The sequence below is a fragment of the Sprattus sprattus genome, assembly GCF_963457725.1.
Source record: "Sprattus sprattus genome assembly, chromosome: 9".
Classification (NCBI taxonomy): Eukaryota; Metazoa; Chordata; class Actinopteri; order Clupeiformes; family Clupeidae; genus Sprattus; species Sprattus sprattus.
The window spans coordinates 23,896,502-23,913,138 of record NC_137928.1 but is presented as its reverse complement, the minus strand read 5'-3'; the positions used below and the strand labels follow the sequence as shown (position 1 = coordinate 23,913,138).

The 16,637-nt window shown below is 44.5% G+C and overlaps 1 protein-coding gene across 2 annotated transcripts in view; it reads right to left on the bottom strand.

Annotated features, from left to right (window-relative positions):
• Positions 1–16,637, bottom strand: part of aplp2 (amyloid beta (A4) precursor-like protein 2) — a 44,028-nt gene that overhangs the window by 26,481 nt on the left and 910 nt on the right. The window lies entirely within an intron of this gene.

Sequence of the window (16,637 nt, the reverse complement as noted above, 5' to 3'; positions counted from 1 at the left end):
GCGAGAGAGAGAGACAGAGAGAGAGAGAGAAAGGAGAGTGCGAGAGAGAGAGAAATGAAAAAAGACGGAGACACACCAAAGTAATGTCTGGGAGGGCAAAGAAAAACAAATCTCATGTACGGTCTGAAAAGAGTCTCAAAGTGGCGGTTTTCTCCTCTCCCCTCTCGCGCATTCTTTTGTAAGGTCAAGCCATTTTGTAAGTAAACAGAAAGAATCATGCAAAGTAACTATAGATGGCAGCAGGAACGAGGACAAAAAGAGGAGGGAATAAGAGGAGGAGGGGGGTGATTTAAAAATTGACTTCTTACACAAAGGGAGGCACTACGGTGACGAGGGGAAAAGCCAAGTGCAAAAAAAAAAAAAGCCAAGTGCATCTTTAAAAAGAAGTGAGACGGAAAAAGGAGGGCAGATATAAGTTGGGGTAAGATCCGGATGGAGCCTGTGAGGCCAAAGCGAGAGACAGACAAACAGTCAGTCAGTCATATGCTCATCCTCCGCACGCCAGGGGGACGCCACTCACTGAGCCCATGTGTCTGCGTGCGTGTTATGGGCTCCCAACACGCCACAGCGGACAGAGCAGGACAACAGGGCTTTTGTGTGCGGAGCGCTGGCCGACTGGACGCTCAGCATGCCTGACCTCGCAGCTCCCCACATTCATTCTTCGCTCTTTCTTCTCTTCCGTCCCCTCCCTCCCTCTCCCTCACAAAACAAAACAACATTGCCAAGGCTCTAATTGACAACAACATCGGTGAAGGCTCAGCATCAAACCTCTTGCTCGATATGCAAAGGGCCCAACTGCAGACCAATCCCCTTCTCGTACTCATTTGAGAAGCTAAAGGCCCACTGTCCAATACTAAAAATATCAATCGACGCAATTAAGTTCTATTAAGTGAATATTCTACGCACCAGCAGGAGCATGGTTTCAGACCGCCCCATCAGCTGGTGTGAAAAGTGTAGGGGGTGGGGGGTGGGCGGAAAATGTCATCTGTGAGTCACAGCAAGAGAGGACAGAAGGAATAAGAGAGAAGGAGAGGAGAAAGAGCCAAGAGAGAGGGAATAGCAGAGGGAGACGCAGAGAAGACAAAGGCTGAGAGACTGAGGGAAAGGGCACAAGTAAATTAAGGCCTACAAATAGCTGCGGGCGAAGAGAGACTAATGGGCTTCAAGAGATTCTCTGAGTCTTTCAAATGTAGCTCAATATTCAACCACATCGAAGGAGGAGTGGAGAGAAATCTCCAAAATAGTAAAGGAGTTGCCATCTGTTTCACACCACCATACCTTTTCACACACACACAGCAGAGTTTAACACCACTGTTAAAACTGGCCCCACAAATGGCAAGAGCACAAACGTCTCCCAGGCAAGGACATGATATACTGGCCTGGCCCCAGCTAATAAAGAAACTCCCATAAAACTCCCTAAATAAACTTGAGCACATTTGCCTCTGCTTTATTTCTCAGTCACAAGCACACTACAAAGAGACATGGCATACCCATCTACCAAAGACACACACACACACACACATCACTTAACACAAGGCCACCAACCCCACACAAACAGAAAGACACACACACACACACACACACACACACAGAGAGTAGCTCAGTATACATCACTTAACACAAGGCCACCAACCCCACACAAACAGAGAGACACACACACACACACACACACACACACACAGAGAGTAGCTCAGTATATATCACTTAACACAAGGCCACCAACCCCGCAGGGCTAATTTGTTGTCAGAATTTGTGTGGCCAAACATTTTGAGAGCATCTATTATGAAGGAAGACACCACTTTCCATGTGTGTCACACACATAAACACACACACCCTGTTCTCTGTTTTGTCTTACAGTGCACATATAACATACATTATTTTTTTTCTTTGCCTATTTTTGTTTGTTTGTTACAAGGGTTAATCATTTAGTCATTTTGTCTCAACTACACTTAAATGTCTGAAGGATCTCCTCTCTACAACAGCAAGGTAATGGCCACATCTCAAGAGTTCCCAATATGCTTGCGGGACATGTGACCCGGAGAAGGAATACCTGCCACCACTCCCAATAAGTCCCTGTAATCCCCCGAGCCGAGATTTAATGCTTAAGAAAGAGACGGCTTGGTGAGAACCCACACACTCACACTCACACTCACACAGACCAAACAGGGGGGAAAAAAATGATTGAACAATGTCACAGCCAAAGTGTGGTCTGTGTTTCTACCATTCCAGTGAGCAAGCAGCAGATAACCCAGATTAAGCAGGGCTGTAACTGAAACTGGGACTAAACAAATAAGCCTTATCTGATAGCACAGGGCGGGGACTCAGGGGGAAGAGAGTGCAGGAAGGAGAGCCAACGGAGAACAGGACAATGGCATTTGCCTATCTGATTTGACCGGACCACGTGTCCCCTTCAAAAGGTTAGTGGAGTGACATCAAGCCAATAAAAACCCACGGAGGGGATACAACTGCTCGGCGCCGTCTGCCGTGCGGGACAGAGGGTCAGCACTCCTCTGTGCTGCCGTCGGGCTGCCCTTCTCCTCCTCGCACCAGCTTGTGGATGAGGGGGAAGTGTCCTGTGAACTTTCACAGCTCTGGCCAACTCTCCGCTGTTACTCATGGCAATGACGTCAGGAGATGCACACCGACAGACTCACACACGCACAAACACATTTCCCTTAAGCTCAGCCATCAGGGTGATTTCAAACTATAGTTCTGAATACACACACACACACACAAAGACACACACACACACAAAGACACACAAGCTGAAAGTCTATATTCTCTCTTCCTCTTGGTGATTCATGGAATTGGTAACTTCGTATGTGTTGTGTTTACTCAACAGCCCTTGAACTTCTGCTGTAGCTCCAGGGAAGAGATATTGGGCTCTGCCTGCCCCACGCCCACTACGCTCACACACAGGAGTGGCCACAGAAGAGAGTGTGTCAGAGCATGTCACAAGTCAAGAGGCTGGGCATGTTTGGGTTCTATGACCACTTCAGTGGCCCTTGTGTGACCTGCTCTACTAACATTTCTTGTGAGCATTCGTATAGAAACAGAGGCACTTGTATAAACCTATAAAAGTCCTATATAACATAAATACTACAAATTAATCATTACATTTGTGTTCCAATTGCCATTCAGCAATAGAAAACTGGCAAATGTCACTTTGAGCCAGACTACTTTACAGTCTACATACACTCACACACACACACACACACACACACACACACACACACAATTTAATTCCACATGACAAGTTCTATCAGGAATCACATTTTCTGAATACTCCAACATGTTTTAGCAGCTCAGCATTTCATTATGGGTGTGACAATTTATGGGTAGAGGAAGCAACGTCTTTTCTACTTTTCTATATCAGCAGGTTCTTGGAAAAGTCCATACACCACCAGCCTGTGTACATGTCAGATTCAACGGAAAACTAGAACAATAAGCCTTAGACATTTTTATCCTAAGCTCTCAATGGCCGTAATCAGACAGTGGTATTTTGCAGTTTTTGAACTGTACGATTGTTCTAGAAACATGTCAAAGATAGATGACTTTAAAAAATGACGACGACTTTTTTTTATTTATTTAGGGAAATTGTGACAATGTCCAGTGTCTAGGATTCCAGTGATGGGCAACACAATCACACAAAAACACACACACAAACATACACACAAACAAACAAACACACAGTGGAAAACTACCGGGACAAAAGCACAAGGCCCATTGTCACACAGCACCTGACCCAACAAAAACAGCTCACCATTACAGTGACAAATACCTGATGGGTAATCTCTGCCCACCTGAGAGCAAACAAGCACACAAGCACAACCAAGGTCATGTGTAGTTCGTTCTACTGCAAGTTGCAGTGTGTGTGTGTCTGTGTGTGTGTGAGTGTGAGAGAGAGATTTTCTAGTAATGGGTACTGCTGTGTGTGCAGGGGGAGATAACCTGGCTATTTTCCAGCACAGATTGTACAGACGTGAATGACAACTTGTTCCAATGCTCTGGGCACCATGGAAACCTCCAAGAAAAAGCATCCATGCTTTTCGCACAAAAAAATGGCAAGAACTGATAAAGAGCAGAAGAGAGGGCCGGGGAGGGGGGGCAGGCAGTCTTTATGGCACTGGGTTGGTAACATGCTGCAACCAGCAACAAAGTGTCCTGAAGTAGAATGGTACTGCCTCTTCATACAAACACACACACACACACACACACAAACTTTCAGTTCCAACAACAAAGCTCTGTCTCCAGCAGAAGGCTATGCCTACAAAGCAGTTGGTGCTTGAGAGGCACATAAATTAAACTAATGGCTTTAATTAGAGCAAAGCGCTTCTTCTCCTTTCAAACGCACTTGCTGTTTTTCAGTCTTTTTAAGCAAAATTGTAACAGCAGCTGCATCTTGGCTATTTTGGCCATGCAGCATTTGGGGCACCAGTGGGGCTCCTGTTTACAACACAGTGAGGGCCAGGGCCAGAGTCCAAACAGGGGCCCGAACTGCACTCAGCTCCACCAGTGTGCCCTTGGGCTGCTGGGCTGCAATGCAGCCAAGAAGAGCACAGATGGAGAGGCACATCTATTCAACACCGCCTCTACTGCCTCAGCCTCAGCCACCACATCCAGGCAGCAAAGGCCTCCACCACAGAAGCCTCGTCACCAAGCACAAGTTAGGCATGCGTGAAACACACACACCACCACCCTCACCCATGTGGGAGGAAAGCGCACGCAACACTGCTGGATGCGAGCCCCTTTCCACCCTGGCGTTGGGCGCATGGGTTTGTCAGTGCATGCGTGCGAGCTCAGAGTGGAGAGGGTGGCACATCAGTTCTCCATTTCCCTCTCCCTTCAGGAGGAAATGGCAGCGAAGCAGGACAGCACAGTAGGGATGGCTCAACTGCTCTCCCTCCCAGCACTTCTTGACACAGATTTTAAGCTGCATGCAGACAGAGACTGCGTCACATGATTATCATCCCACAAGGAAAACCGTGCGTGCACACACACACACACACACACAAAAAGAGACACACCTTAAACAGCCCATGTATCTTCTAAATGACTACGTGCTATGCATGTGTCATTAAATCAATTTTGTCCAGTGTCTTATAAATAATGAGCTGTCCCCTGTCTGTTTCTCATGTTGGGAATAGACTGATATGAAGGAGGCTTATCTGATAAGGGAGAGAACAGGAAATACAGCTGCCCTGCCCACTCCCTCAGAGTTATCCTTCTTCTTCCTACACACCGACTTTGCACTTCTTTAGGATATATTTGACAGGCCCAAGCCACAGTCTGGCCTCAGTGACCTTGTTAGAGCAATCACTGTCAGCAGACACGAACGGAGAGAGATAGAGGCCGAAAGTAAGAAGTAAGAAAAGAGAAGCTGAATGAGGAAGAGAGAGAATCAGGGTGATAACCCATTGGCTATATATTCATCGCTATTTTCAATGTATTCTCGTAAAACAAACACAGCAAAGGCCTCAAAAAACCCTCCTCCCACAAAAAGCCCCACTCAAGGCATCACAAAAAAAATCCTAAATGACACATTTTACTGAATGCTCAAATTTCCCTCCGAGGTCAAATTAGTTTCACTTTGAAGCATCTGCAGTTTCTGTTAACTGAAGACTGACATCATTTGTGAACAAAACAAATGTGGATGAGAAACAAACACAGCAAAGGTCACAAAACCCCTCCTCTCATACAAAGCCCCACTCATCACGGCATCAGAAAAACACACAAAAATCCTAAATGACACCTAAACTGAATGCTCAAATTTCCCTCCGAGGTCAAATTAGTTTCACGTTGAGGCATCTGCAGTTGCTGTTTACTGAAGACTGACATCATTTGTAAACAAAAGAAATGTGGATGAGAGTCTGTGTTTTCTTGTCCGTTTCATGAAAACATCTGCTTTCCTGCACACTCATCAGCAATGAGCCCTCTGTGCCCAAGCCTCAAAGCAACCAGTTTACACAGCAATTTACTCTTGCCCGTACTTAGGCTGTTGAATTTAATTATGTTTGTGCTTGTGCCTTTTTCAACAAAATGTCTGACTATAGAATACCCACACAAACTAGGCAGTGATACCAGTGTGTGCGCCCCTCACATGACACGAGACTATCGAAGGCTGATTAAATAATTTCATCTGGTCCATAGAAAGGTCAGAAAATGGAAACTTCTCTCGGCTAATATACCGATTACCTCTTGTGACTGGCATATTTGATTAAATCTATTGTGGTACTACGGGGGGAAATCATTTCTACTGAGGGAGACTGAACAATGCAACTTTCTCTGTGGGTCTCAAGCTGACGGAGAGAAGGCTGATAGTGCGCAGGTAGAACCCCCATTGTGACGGCTCATCTTGACGGAGAGGAGGCTGGTAGCGCTCAGGTAGAACCCCCATTGTGACTGCTCAAGAAAACCCCCAGCATGAGGGAACCTTTCTCCTTCTTCTCCAACTTTCCTTTTATCTGCATCCTTTTTCTAGCAGCAAACTTTCGCAACAGACTTCCCCTCCAGACCTCTTGATATGATTCATCCATTCACTCTGACCTCACTGCTTTTGGCTCTCCCTCTATTTGCTTGACTTTCTGTCTCCTTTTTGTCCAGTTGGTTTCTACCTTCTCTCGGTCATACATTCCACCCTAAATATATGTCTACATTTGCCAAAAATTGCAAACCCCAACCCCCCTCTCCAACCCCCCCTCGCTCCTCTGTCTCACTAAGCCGTGGGAGCAAGCGCCCCCCTCAGCCCTTTCTATCTGGGCTTACAGTCCACGTGGCCTTGAGAGGATTACATTCCTGACATCACCACGCCAGATGTTTACAACAAAAATAGCCAGAACAGCAGCTCTTATGCAGCAGACATGAACAATGACCACCTCTCTCCAAACTCTTCACACTAGAGTTCATCTGATTTCAGAAATCAAAGCCCCTTGAAGTCCAAGCCATGTCGCTCTGTGTTCCAATCTGTGCACTTAATTGGCTCATTAGAACGAACATCAGCCTCTAGAGAACAAAACAGTTCATCCAAAGGGCTCTAGAATGTTCTACAGTGACCACAAGGTTTCTCCTTTCTCTGTCCTTCTTGAGGTCTCCCCTCTCTTCGTCTTTCTATCCTCAGACTGATGCCATTAGCTGTTGTAGACAGGCCAGGCAGTTGATAAATATCTCACCAGAGTATTTTAGCATGATTATTTTTGCCAGGGACACTCCAGGCTCGAAAAGTTCAGCTGGAAATACAAGGCCCTAACGGGGTAGGGTTTTGTAATAAATGGCAGTGGTTCTACTGTCTGTTGTTGTGTGAGTTAATGGCAAACTGGACATCACAGGAGATTGGAGGTTTAGTGGAGTTCACTGGGAGCACTGTGTGTCTCTTCTGATGACTATATTCTATGCCCACATAGGTCACACAGTGATGCACTCAGCAGTTTCAATAATGGGGGATTCGCCCATATGCATACATAAACACTATGACTTAGGACAAGTTAGAAAACCTCCCCTTGACAGTTCTCTTATACGCATGCTCTTCCCTTAATGAGCTACTTGGGCAGAGGAGCTCAGTAGGCAGCCCAGAATTAAAAAGTGAAAGAAATGAACAGTATGGAGAGCAAAGGAGGAAAAGAAACTTAAAAAAACTAAACTAAGTGAGTCAGGAAAAGCAGAAAGACAGAACAAAGAAGAATGGGCCTTAGGAAAATGGTCTCCCCTCAGGCTACACTGCCATATCAATAGCTATTTGTTACTAAACACCACACAGGAATGTATGTGTAACTGTGTCATTAGAGCTGGACTCTTCCCATGACCTGTAGGGTTAAACAGCTCAGCTCTATGCTGATCCCTCTACCCTTTGCCAACAACTAGCTTTCCCTGCCACCAGCCAGCAGACCTATACACATGAACCTGTGTGTGTGGAGAGGATGGAACAAAGACACACAATTGTGTCATACAAACACACACGGGATGCATACACATCCTGTACAGTCTGTAGTCTATGATTGTACAATCTGTACAACACTGCTAGCGGTAACAATAACATATTTATATATTAAATACTTTCATGTACAATAATTTGTACTGTAACAGCACTTTACGTTATGATGTCACATTTTACTACATTCTGCTACATATTGTGTTCAAGATGCTTTTTTACAAAATTCCAAATAGTAGGTATTATCAATCAGTTTAAATCTTGTCACATTTTAAAGAGTTACTACAAACTGTATTTTTACAAGCTCTTACAAGCATAGAAATCACAAAGTGATACACATTCAACAATACAAATAAAAACAAAAAACAAAAGGTAAAACCCTGTACAAAATAGTAGTCTATAGTGGAATTGATGTATGTGGTTTGGATATGCCTACATGCTATTGAGCTGCACCTCACCCCCATCTCTGACAACGTTGGGGGATTAGAGATTGAGTCACTGGCTGTTAGGATTCCCTTTGTGGAATAATCCTCAGATATATTGTAAAGACATTCATGCAGTCTCACACAACACATGTGGTAAATTCTAGTTTCACAAGCCCAGATGTGACTGTCACTACGTGACGAGAGTTCACAACTCACAATTAAAGTTGTTTACTGGAAGACCTAGACTGGAAGACTAACAACAAACAAACGTCTGTGTCCCTCTATTTTTGCCTTAGATTTTAAATTTGGGTGTTTAAATCGTTGAATAATTCTGATAACCCATACATCATGACTGAGAGGCAGTGCTATACATAACTTACAAGCTCTCAATGAGACGAGGAGGAGAGCTTAATAGCTGTCTTAAACATTTGTATGGTTTTCTTGATGAACTGAGCTTGTCAGGATGTCTTAAGACGATACTATAAATACTATGTTATTTAATTATTATTGGACACTTACAATCAAAGGGCTTTTTTTCCAGTCAAAGTGATTTCAGACTTAGCTTTGGCTGAAAGACGGATGGTACTTATCACATCTGAAATGGTTTTGCAAATGAGACTAGTTCAAATGTGCTGTCGTTTATCAAGTCACCCATAGGAGGTTAAATAAGCTTAATGCACAGGATCTCGTGCCATTTGGGCATCATTCCAAAATGTGTGTTTGATGCAATCACAGATGATACAATTATTTTCCATTGTTCATTGAATTAAATCGTCTCTTAATTTTGCAAGATTATGCTGTGCGTCATTAGAGAGATGTTTGTAATGAGCCATTGTAACACAAATGATAAGATTACCTCCCCCGCTGTTAGTAAATAACTGCAGAGGGCAACACGGCCATGTTGAGAAAGGCAGCTTCACACAGCCATTGCCCAGCAAACAGCAATCAGCAAGTTCAAGGAGGATTCACTCCCTCACAGTCAGGCTGACACATAGGAGTGCAAGCTCAAGTCAGGGAGGAGGAGGGGTTGATATCATAGTGCTGGACTCTCTCCTCCTTGGCCTTTGTGTCTGTGATGCTCAACATCTGGGGGGCAGGGAGGTTGGCTGGGACTCCTCTGGGAGCGGAGGGGCTCACTGAGCTCCATATTTCTCTAGGCTGTGCTAAGGGAAGCCAGTGTCCTCTCCCCTCTGCCAGCAGATTAGTGGGATGAGATGGGTGTGGTGTGAAGCTCTTTTTCAGAGTAAACATCGAGGTAGAGAGAGAGTGTGAGAGAAAGCAGAGCAGCAGGGATGGGCAGGAATGTATTTCACTGTCTGAGAGGGTGTTGTTGGATATGTTTTTTTCTTCAGAATACATATTACCAAATCATTTTTAGAATGTTTTTGTGTGTCCCTAATTATTTATGTGCCCACACGGATGGAATGTGATTTGCCCTGGGTCAGGTTGTTCCTTTAGAGGATGCAATGTCTGCGCTTATCTGTCTGGAACATGTGTAGGCTACGTGCGAGCTATGCAGGAAGCTCTATGCAAACTGTGTGTTCACTCGCATGCTTTGGAAGACTGTGCAGGACTGCTTCCCCGGCTGTGATTAAAGATTAAGCGTCTGCTCACTTCTGTGTGTTGCCTGGTCTTTGAGAATTTCTACATTGGGGTTGGTGGTGGTGGTGGTGATGGTGGAATGAAGGGGAGTCTAGATAACAACCCCGTGGAAGAGAATGAAAACAGACCAAACAAACGAGAGGGAAGCAATGCGAGGGGGAGAGAGAGAGAGAGAGAGAGAGAGAGAGAGAGAGAGAGAGAGAGAGAGAGAGAGAGAGAGAGAGAGGTGTTTAGAGGGAAATTTATATGCCCTGCGGGAGTAGCGTGGTGGTGGTGTAATATGTGGAGCGGCTCCGCGCCATGTGCCTGGCTCCTCCCTAACTCCCAGCCTCCTCCCTTCCCCATCCGCTGAGGCGCAGCAGCCATGGCTGTCTTTGTCCTTCTCAGCGTCTCCTTCAGGCAAAGTGCTGTATCAGTGCAAAGCACACTGCACCGGCAGCAGCTCGAGCCCCCCTCTCAGGGAGTATAAGGTTACAGTGCAGCACTCCCGTGTCCGTCCTGCTATTCGGACATTTTCATCTCCCTTTCCCCTGCTCTCCGTGACGAAAGGGAACAGCGACGGAAGAAAAATGAGACAAAAAAAAGATTCCAGAATCTTCCGTTCTCTTCGGATGGGTGCTGAATTACCATTATGTGCTAACATGACATATGGAGGGAGACGTGGGGCAATGGGCCAAGATTCTTAGCAAAAACAGAGCATTGCAGAGGCACAGCAGGATGCCAGGTAGACAACCACTGGCTGGTATGCCAAGACAACCCCTCCCAATTGTAGGTTGTTCCTTGGCACAGAGATAGCTGCAGGGCAAGGCCAAGCCAAACACACGGTTACCATGGCCAATACCTACTGCAAGAGAGACATTTCCCAACCAACGCTGCTGGAACTACCCTGAGGGAAAGAGCTATGAAAAATAAGTGACTCAATATGAAATGCGTTCAGTGACTACATGTGCACACCCAAATCAAAAATAACAAAGACATTAAATGAGAGGGGAAACCACCAATCACTGCAGATGAGAGTGTCATTAAAGCAGAATCCAATGCATTTAACATGAATCAAGACAGCAAAGTCAGTCCGAAGAAAGCCTGTCCCAGACAGCACACCAGCCAAATGGGATCTCTTCATACACAATACAGAAATATTAAGAACACACTGGCAGCTCTTTGATGTCCTATGTGTTACCTTCCACCTGTGATTATAAACACATGCACAAAAACGTTTGCTTTTTTCGCTCAAAGGTGCAGGTATGAACTAGTGAGTTAGGCCATGGTGAGTCATTGCTCCACAGAGACAGAGGCACAGTTTCCAGAGGTAAAGGTGTGCTAGTAGACATACACACACATCTACTAGAGATAAAACACCAATCACACACTTGTCCCTACACACACAAACATACATATACTAGTGCTGGGCGGAATATCGACTATAGCTATATCGATATATATTTTCAAATGAGAGTATAGTTTGATGTTGCATTACATAACCCGTTTCTTCCATAAAGCTATACTAGTGTTCGCTCCTCTATCTCTCCCTCACACTCTCTGCGCAACCCCCGCCCCCACTTTCCCTGTGTCTGCGGAGGTCCCTCTAGACCCCATAGTGGCCAGCGACGGCAGTTCTATATTTCACCTTAACGGCCGCCAATGGCATCAATGTTTCCATGAATGTAAGAGTCGAAAATGGTACTTATATTTTCTACACCTAAAAATTACTTCAGACCCCTGTCAATAGTAGTAGTAAATTGTATCTTATATCGCTATTTTGAGAAATGTTCACGTCTTTAGTACAGGTCTTACCTCTGCTAGTCACAATTATTAGAAAGTTGAGGTTTCGTTTGGTGTTAAACAGTGTTTTATTATAATCACACGGGGTTATGACAGTATACTGTAATATTTGCTGGAACTGTCAAGACATCTTCTTAGCTCTCTTGTGAGTGTGTTTATAGCCTGGGTTTGCTCCTGACACAGATTGTTAATCATATGCATATAATGTAAATGCTTAAAATAGGTCCATTACTTTAAAAAGAAAATAATGTGAGATCAAAACCTCACTATTCGGACTATTCGTGCAGTTCAGTCACGTTCTGCAAAACAACGTCACTACAATAGGAAGTTAATGTCATATCATTACAAAGATCTGATTCTTATATTTTATTCAACGTGAACTTGTAATTGTCGATTCTAGCGCAATCTTAGATGTTCTTAATTAATTTTAGTATTTCACTACTATTCCCCGATATTAAATATAAAATACCTAAAAATAGCAGGATATCATTTTTGGTCCCTATCTCCCAGCCCTAACACCTGCACACTCTCACACTCACTAAGAGAGACACCCACTAGATGAGACATACATATTTACTAAGCTGCAGTAGACAGCTTTCATTCCTCCCCACCAGGCCAAAGCACACGGCACAGACACAAGGACACCTATGGGCACTCCACACTTACCATCTCACAGACCAACGCACAGTCCAACACACAGACCAACACACAGACCAACACACAGACCAACACACAGACCAACACACAGACCAACACACAGACCAACACACAGACCAACACACAGCACGCTCCAGTATGCAAACAAACCCAAACAAAGGAAAGGGAGTGGCAGAGCGGCCACATGGATATCATTAAGTTCCGAGGGAGATCATGCACACGAGATCAGACGGAAAGAGACAGGCTCCTTGCCGGACACAGATAATCAGGGACAAAGACCTGAAGCTCTGTATCATTTAAAAGTTTAGACAGGAGCAATGGCAGGCACATATGCCCAAGCACAAATAAACACACACACACACATACACATGCGTGCAGAGCAGAGCAGGGCTCCTAGACAGAATGCAAGATATTTTATTCATGTGCAAGAAAAAGCAAGCAGGAGCGATGACTCACTGGGCCACCCAGGCCACTCAGCTCTGGTACAGAGACTGATAAGTGGGGAGAGGAAGGGTGACATCCCTCTGCTGCAACATCACTACTCTGCTCTGCTTTGCATACACACACACACACACACACACACACACACACACACACACACACGGACACGCACGCACACACACACACACACACAGGCACACACGCACGCACGCACGCACAGACGCACCACACAAGTTAGTCTGAACTGGCTCATGGCACTAAATCCTGAAGGAAAATAAGCAACTGTTTCGAGAGCTACTTGTCCAGAGAAAAGTCAGACAGTGGCCACTATGTTGTCTTTCCAAAATGGCACTGGCCAAGCTACTAATTAACTTGGGTGTCCCATTTTGGAACATGTTTGCACCAAATGAGGAGAACAGAGACCAGCAACAGAATATGTCTGAGAAAACTGCTCTGTTGGACCGAGCAATCGTAATGAGACTCTGAGCATGCATAAGAGAGGCCACGCAACAAAAACTCTATCCTGGGCCGTACAACTACATGTAGCACAATACACTGCAGTGCAGAGAACTGCTGTGCCAAGGCTTTCACCAGACGCACAATATTTTTTTCTTCTTCAGAGTACCACTAACCTAATGCTGATGCTGACTGGGATGGTCTGCTATTAGTGTCTTGACCGAGAGAGGGAGAGGGAAAAAACTAAATAACACCGGATATTGTTCCCTGTGACTAAAATCTCTTGAGTTGAAAAGATTACATTTGAAACTTACGATGGGCTGTAGAACGCTTCGGTCTTGTGCAGACGCAACACACATGCAGGAGCTGGCACAGTATGCTCACTTAAGATAATTAGAGCACGCAGCACCCAGGAGGCAAAGACAGGAGTCATGAGAATGGGAGATTGTTGGTCGAGGCTACTATTTTTAAAACCCTCATATGCACCGACTGCACGGCTAAAGATGGTCAAACTTCAAATGTACGAAATGGCACCGAAACGGCCACGGCAGTGCTCAGAAAGAAAGAAAGAATCATGATGATGTCTCATCAACTTTCAGCAATAGTGTTTGGTTGTAATGCATGCCAGGAGAAATATTAAATGTACATGAGAAAGAGAGAGCGCAATGAAGAAGAGGTCACAAGTGAAAATCCATCCACTTGTCCGTTTGTGCTTTACACTAGCCGAATGATTACACTGATAAACAAATGCAGGTTAGCACAAGCCACCTGTACTCCTGATCCGCACGGCAACTACTGCTGCTGATCCAGTCAGAGAGGACTCACATGTTTTTCTCTGAAGCATGTTTGCACTCGTTAAGAGGTATAGTGGAATTGCCTGTGACTGTCTGTTTGTGTGTTTGTGTGTGTGTGTGTGTGTGTGTGTTTCTTGGTGTGTTTTCTGCACTGGAGCAGTGGGTAGGGTGGGACATGTACTCAGGATTACGTCTTTTTCCTCCCTCTTCAGACAGCTTAACTCAGGGCATTTCTTGCAGCTAAGAGGATTTGCTGGAATGCAAAGTGCAATTGGTCAAACAACTGAAAGTGTGTTTATTTCTATTCAGCCAGCAGATTTGGAGATCAGGAGGGCAGGCTCTGAATCAAAGGTATGTAGGCCTGGCCTAGAACTTCAGGTACACAACTAGTTAGATTTCTCTTCAACTACTGGCTACTGAAAACTCCCTTTGTTCCCCCAGTAGCTATTTACACCAACCAGCCATGGTCAGCAGTATTGTAATGCAAAAGCCCATTGATTTAGATTCATTTACATTATTCAAATGGCAATGACTAGGGCTGTGAAAACAAAATAATTATTCTCACAGGAAACAGTACTTTGGTAGAACCTTTTAGTGGGACCAAGGCCTGCCTTCACAACCACAAAGCAGATAAGGGGTTGTTCCTCCATTACGGCTTGGCTTCTCTGATATCCATCTATGTATCTCCATTAGCCTGCCAGAGACATGAGGGTATGAGGACCAGGAGCACATGTCACTGTGCTGTGACACTGCATTCAGGCCACACAATGAGCATTCACTCAGAGCCATTCATTGCTGCCGGGCTATCAGACACCACCATTCATGTGCATCAGGCATACAGATATCAAGTCATGTGTAAACACAAACACACACATCCCTAGCAGCTTTAGCACACTCACACATGCACCCACAAAAAAAAAAAAAAACACTCCCATTGGCTATGCGGTTTATCACATTAACACAAGATTTGCTCCTGGATCATGATGTGATAGAGAGAAGCGGCAGTAAAGGCTGTGCCATCATATATATGGTTCCACTGGAAGCACAAAACTCAACCCAACATTTTCTCCTTAATCTGCTCATTTTGTTGAATGAGGTAGAAGACTACAGCAGCATATTTTAGATATGACAGGAGTGTAGATCATCACAAGACTTCGATATGGAGTCATGCTACCAGATAACTGTCCAAATCCTTATTTTATTATATATTCTCCTTGTCTAGATCCTGTACCTGTTTATCACCCTGAGGAAGCTTAAACTCAGAGAACTGGACAGAGAACACATTCCTGTGATTCCACACTGCTTAATCTACAGTAAGTCGTATCAGCAAGTGCCTAGCAGTGAACGGCAATCCCTCCAACTAATCCACATCATATATGCCAAGATGGCTGCCTGCTTCCTGAATGAACTGTTTTTGTGAATTAAAATGTAGTCCCTTCCTTCTAACCAACACTGCTCGATCATAAACAGGTTTAGTTATAAACTGGATCCATTAGAAGGGGTCATTTATGGTCATATTCACAGCCTCTATAGGAATCAGAGAGGAAGTGAAAGTAAACAAACTAAGCCATGCAAAGGAAGTGTCTTTGTTTCTCCTTGGAGCTTGTACAGGCTGGTTATAACTTTGGTTCAAGGGCTGTGGTGTGGGCACTCAGCATTTCAGCAGGCCTATAAGTCTATCCACCTCAGCTGTCTCTTCATGACAGCGCAAAGCAACCCACACAGAATCCACAAATATCCCAGGCGTCAAAAGACTCACCACCCACAACACACACATAGAACACACACATAAACACTGAAAATTCTAATCTTTGTCTTCTACCAGTGTTTGTCTGACGCAGGTCTAATTAACATGTTCAGTTTGGCCGAAATATGTGAATGTGTTTTTACAAAGGCACACATCACAGGTTTATTTATATGTGGGGTAAAGTGATAAATCAGTGCATTAACATGTCACCATTAAATGAATCAACCAAAATGTGAATTATGATATATAGAATATATTGAGGGATTTTAATGATTTCTTTCCCTGCAGATCCTCTCATAGCAACGTGTTTTATACGCCCGGAGGCAGAGATGATTGCTTATAGGAAAGAGCAATGCAGCATCAAATGATTGAAGGTGCGCCAGTAAAGGTGGAATTAAGCTTATTTCACAACACAAACACAACTTTGGGTGCCCACAAGACTCCAGGAAAATGCCATTTGTGTGTTCTGAAAGGTTCTTCACCTGGCTAACATGGGATCAAACGTGATATACTAAGCCATTTCTCTTGGCATTAGGCCATTGGGATGGGTGGATGTTCAGGCCTTGTGCCTTTGCAAGTGAATAACAGTAGGTGTATAGGTTAAAACATTGGCTACAGGCTACACAAGTCTGCATATGAATGCATTAAGGACGTCAGACAGTAAGATGAATGTTTAGAAATAAATTCAATTATTAAATCACGCATGGCTGACATGGTTGGTTTCCGTATTCCCATTTTATCTCTTCTTTGCCTTTTGTCTTTATTGTACTGCTAGACTACCCAGAGAATCTATACCCGACTTCAAATAG